Consider the following 6,000-nt stretch of genomic DNA (forward strand, 5'->3'; position numbering starts at 1 on the left):
CTCACTTAGGTTTACAAGTAGCTGATATTTCTAGGCCCATACCAACTGGGCCAGCAGCCATGTATTTTCACTTAAAAAGAAATGTTTTAAAATACACATACACACACACAGTTTACTCAATACTATCCTCTTTTCAAAATGTTTAATTATGTAAAGACAAACTACAAAAAAGCACATGCCAAAATCTTTGCAGTAGTTTCCTTTGGATATTATGATTATGGATGGTGTAATCATCTATTTTTCAAACTTATCCAACTCTTCCATAGTGATAGTGATGATGAGTAATAACAAATGTTACTGAAAATTCTGAAAAGCTCTAAGTGTTCCAGGAATTTGATGGGAGAAAAACTGAAAATGTAAGAGAGCTCTCAATTTCCTCCTTTCTTTATCAGCAGCTGGCTATTAGAACATGGCTGCATCCTTCTGCATTCACTTCACCTCCCCAAGGAGTCTTGCATTTGAAGACCTTTCTCCCTAATAACTTTTCCTCTTCTTTTTGTTTCTGATGTGATTGCCTCTCTACTTTAAAACATCTCTATAGTATTATAAATTAAGCCAGCAAAGCACTCAAGCTGTCAGCTTAATAGTGAGCACAGAAGTTATGAATGTTCTCAGCTCAAGTAAATTTTAATAAACAAAGAAGTTCAAAAATAAAATTTCTTAAATTATAAACAGAAAAATTCTTAATTTCTTCAGGTTTGTCTAAAGGCATGGGAGTTATTTGGTTTTAAAAGCCTTCATACAGGATGACTTGATGTGTTGCCCTGCACTGGGGTACCTGAAAAAGTGTTGAAGGAAGAGTACTACAGTACTGTGGAAGAGACACCTAATCTGGCCTCAGAGCCTCCATTTGTAAGATTAGGAGTACACTGTTAGAATACAAAAATCTCGCTTGGTGTTTCAAATGTCTTATTGTAGATGTGTTTTGTCATTCTAGTAAGTTCAAAAAGAATGTGGAATCACAATCCAATTATATTATCATTTTTAAGAAGGTTTGTCTGATTTAAGAATAAGGCCAAGATAAGGGATGTTCATACAATATTTAACATTAGGAAATCACAAACATTAAAGCACAGAAATCTTGAGAAATGACATGACAAAACTTACACTGTTATAAAAAGGATATGATGAAATGCATGCTGGAATAACACTGCCTCAAAGCTTTCTCAGTCAAAGGAAAGAGTGTTAAACATTAAAATTTTTAACTTAAAATAACACCACCACCACCTTACCTTGCATAATGGACTAAAATAATCCTTTGTAGGGATATTGGAAATAGACCAAAGGATGATTAAATAGGACAAAAAAAGAGATGCACACTGAAGTATTTAATTACATCAGATCATACCAATACCATCCACAGTGTAACCCTATAGACAGGACAAGTGGTAGCTAGGGGCATTCTATACAATCAATAATGACTATGACCCTTTAAAGAGAATGTACAGGCAGCTTATGTTTCATGTACTACAGACCTTCCTAGAAAAGGGTTATCAACACGTTAGAACCCTAGTTAATATTCCTTTCACTAATGTGAAAGTATCAAGTTTGAGAACTTTCTGACAATATTCTTGTAGAGTTATCTGGATATAAGGCAGTCTCGGCTAAGATTTGCTCATGACACAACATGTTGGAGGTCCAGAATGAGCCATGTAATGCCATCCATTGTATGTACTAATTCACAATGACAGAAACCCTTTCTCAGAGAGTTGTGAGATGACCATCTACATTAGACTTCTCTAAAGGGAAAAGATTACTTTACTATGCGAATTTTCTGAAGAATAACTCTGGGGATACAACACAATCATATTATAGTTTCAATATACCCCTGTGTGATTTTTGATGTAGTTTAAAATCTAAGAGTCATTAGATTATGTCAGAAAGTTATTTAAATGATTAACTTACTGCATAATTACAATACTTTTATTTTCCCTAAATACAACTGTACAATATTTTACAAGCACAGTCTGACTTATTCCTTACATAATTTGCTACCCTAAAGATTAATAACACTATTATTTTAGAGACAGCATCTAGCTTCCAACTGTCACGTCATATCTTCAATTTTCAAGTTCTTTTCAATCTATGATACATTTTAATCAAAGACATCATGACACTACGAAATGGATCTCTAAATGTATAATCACATATATTAAAGGAAATACATGCGTTACAGGCTGTTTATATAATTTAAAAATTATATCTTTCAATAAAATTCCCAACAGAACAAATATGTTATTGCTTCTACACAAAGAGAGGAAGGCTTCCAGGAATTACCTACAAACACGTGAGTACTATGAGTGCTTGTTAAGGATCACTGAGAGCTAACACAAACCATGCTCACTGTCCTCAGGAAATTTAATTTTAGAAAATCAGAATGTTATTTTGAAAACGTAAGGAATGTTCATTTCACATGTCTCACACTGATCTCTCAGTGATGACTCCTGGAGGCACTCACCCTAATTTAGCTAGAGAGAATGCCTTGTGAGAGCAAGGCAACATCTTTTGTACCTGAATAAGCAAAAGGCATTTTGTTGGTGAGAATATCTGTATAAATTTCTTTGTCATCTGCATGAAGAATAGAACACCTTAATGATTAAGTTTTTGACAGAATATATCAATTTTCATGTGCTCTTTAATAATTCCCCACAAGTAATTGGTGTTTTAATTATATATAGCTCCTTGTCACTGTTCATCTAAAAAAATTGTAAGATTAGTTAAATAAAGATGTATCAGGCCTGAGTGTTTTACCTAGTCATATTCACATTAGTTTCTTAAGCCATTTCATGGTACATGATAAAAAGTCAGTGAGTTTGTGCATGAAACTGGAATCATTTTTTTAAAATCATTCCTTTTCAAAACCTAATAACAAGGAAACTTAGCTATCACCTACATAAAATTAACACAAAGTCTATCAGTGTTCATGACGATCTTCCCCAAATGTTGTCTACTTTTATTTCATTTGGGGGAAAAATAGAACTTCATTTTGTCTTTTCTTTCTGGTCTTTCAGTTCTGAGGAGAGGAAACTTCAGGGTTTCCCACATCCTTGCAGAATCATTCAGCTTCTTAAGCTCTGATTCGTTAAGGTCCGTGCACACATAGCCAACGTGTGTTCAACTGTATTGATAGAAGAAACCCATTTGGACACAGGGAATCTGCATGATGAGTGAAAGATCTACTGATGTTTATCAACCTGACTCAGGGCAAACATATTAAGTGAACAAGCTACCGTCTTTCATCCCGGGCAAATGAGGTAGCAACCAGCCATGCCTAATTTGTAATATTGTTGTGTGTATCAATGAGATACAATAAGAAAACACTTGGTAAGCCCTCTGTGTTTTACAAACATGAAAACAGAAGTATAACTAAATGTAATGTTTCCAATTACCAAAGGCCTCTGCCAGTCACATGCAGCAATGTGTCCTGAGGGAGGGTGTGTGTCCACTGGATTAAGGTATTCTTACGGAGTCACTGGAAAAGCAGAAAAGCTGTCAGAAGATAAAACAGGGTTATGGTTTTGCCCCTCCTGTGATCCTGCTCCAGGCAGCAGCAAGGCCTCTCTAGGGTGCTTGGCAGAGCAAGAGGCATGCAGGTTCAGCATGAAATCCTGAGACACAAAATGGATTTTTTTCCCCCAGCCTTTTTAGGTCCTTCTGCCCAGTAAAACAAGTCCTATCCCAAACACTGGGAACTTGATAAGCTCTTGCTGACTGATTGGTTTTAGCTTTCTTGGCACCCACACATACAGTGATTTCCCAGCACAGTGTGTGTAAACACCCACATTTTGGTAATAACCTAAATATCTACTTATTGTGAATGAGTAGGCTGAATGAAATTCCATAAGAACAGTCAGCTCCCTGTTCACATGCTATCGAGATTTGTCTTACCTTTGCACCTTTTCTTTTCCAGAAAAGGTGTCAGGGCATCTGCAAAGATAGATAAAACCAAAGACTAAGTCAGATCTCTCTCTCTCTCTCTCTCTCTCTCTCTCTCTCTCTCTCTCTCTTACACACACACACACACACAGTCGTCATTGATCACAGCTCCTGAATCAGATTACTAAGAAAAACAGAGTTTGTAATCATTATGTGATTTTGTTTGTCTTGAAGAAGCACAGAAACAAGGCTGGAGCTACAACTTAAGGCAGAGCATCCACTGGCCAGTGCAAGTCACTACCTCTGACTCCTAGCACCAGAGGGAAACATCTCAAAAGCAAATTATGGCTTTAGTTAAGGCATGGGTGGTGCTATTTCCCTGCGTAAAGACTCCTCCTTCTACCTTTAAAACCTAAGTTACTCAGAAAAGACCCCTGTGCCCAGATTTTTTTGGTTTTGTTGCTCTTCTTATGGAGCTTCTGTCCTCTCCAGGTCTTACTATTTCCCACTTCTTTCATAAGATCCCTTTGCTCTGCCCAAAGTTTGGCTATAAGCCTCAGCATCTGCTTTGATACCCTGCAGGGAAGAGCCTTTCAGAGGCCCTCTATGGTAAGCTCCTGTCCTGTTCCCTGTTTTCTCCCTCTTCTAATGTCCATCTTCTTTGCCTTTCTGAATGCAGATTGAGCATCTTAGTCAGAATGCTCCTTCTTGATTAGTTTCTTTTGGTGTACAGATTTTAGTATTTTTATTCTATATTATATGTCTAATATCCACTTATGAGTGAGTATATACCTGTGTGTCTTTCTGCTTCTGGAATACCTCACTCAGGAGACTGATACTCCAACCAAGGACCACTCATGGAGATAACCTAGAACCACTGCACAGATATAGCCCATTGCAGTTCAGTGTCCAAGTGGGTTCCATAGTAATAGGAACAAAGACTGTCTCTGACATGAACTCAGTGGCTGGCTCTTTGATCACCTCCCCTGAGGAGGGAGCAGCCTTACCAGACCACAGAGGAAGACAATGCAGCCACTCCTAATAGATTAGGATCAGAAGGAAGGGGGGGGGAAGACCTCCCTTATCAGTGAACTTGGGGAGCAGCATGTGTGGAGAAGGGGGAAGGAGGGTGGGATTGGGAGGGGAGGAGGGAGGAAACTACAGGGGGGATACAAAGTGAATAAACTGTATATTAATAAAAATAAAAAAAAACCTAGGTTACTTCAAAGCCCCTCTGAGGTCATGCCTCTGTATGGAAAAAATTTTCCATTCCCTACTAGAAACTATTTCTTTGATTTCTAAACAATTCTAGTGATATGGGGTAGATCCTCAAAGTCATTTGATGGAGTGCCCTGTTTTCCAAGGAACATACACACCATTTGAAGAATGCCAGATTCACCAAACTCCATAGAGCATTTGAGCAAGTGAGGTGAGATCTCGTCTATGTGTCAGCTCTAAGAGGTCCTTGGACTGAGTTACCCAGATCTTCAGACTCTAGGCTGCTGATGTTATAAGAAGTCTTCTTCACACTTTGGGTCACTCTGTAAAACTACGCTATGGTAACGCCAACATTCTGTTGACACACAGCTGAAGCAAACACAGTCTAAATGGGCATACACTTTTGCCTGTTAGAATGGTTCACCAAACAGCCTCTCTTTTCCAATAAGTAGAAACAAGCAATTAAGCATGAATACTAAGTTCCTGTTAGAAATTGTTCACTAATCTTAAGAAATCAACAAAGTGTCTTTCAAACATAGATGGCACATGAGAATGCCTGGAGAAATAACTCTATGGTTAAGAACACTTGCTTGCGGATCCTTCAGAGGACCCAATTTTAATCGCCAGCATTCACAGTTAAGTACAACCATCTATAACATCAGTTCCAGAGAATCTAGTGCTTTCTTCTGGCCTCTGAGGAGACTTCATGCACAAATATGCAGGCAAAGCAACAATACAGAAGAGGGAAAGAAAGGAAAGAAAGAAAGAAAAAAAGAAAGGAAGGAAGGAAGGAAGGAAGGAAGGAAGGAAGGAAGGAAGGAAGGGAAAGAGGAGGAAAGAAGAAGGGAAAGGGGAGGGGAGGGAAGGGAAGGGAAGGGAAGGGAAGGGAAGGGAAGGGAAGGGAAG

General features: G+C 38.2%; 1 protein-coding gene across 30 annotated transcripts in view; it reads right to left on the bottom strand.

Moving 5' to 3' along the window:
* Positions 1-6,000, bottom strand: part of Nrxn1 (neurexin 1) — a 1,203,268-nt gene that overhangs the window by 475,600 nt on the left and 721,668 nt on the right. The window lies entirely within an intron of this gene.

Source organism: Psammomys obesus, unplaced genomic scaffold (assembly GCF_907164565.1).
Source record: "Psammomys obesus unplaced genomic scaffold, mPsaObe1.curated_primary_1811, whole genome shotgun sequence".
NCBI classification, from domain to species: domain Eukaryota; kingdom Metazoa; phylum Chordata; class Mammalia; order Rodentia; family Muridae; genus Psammomys; species Psammomys obesus.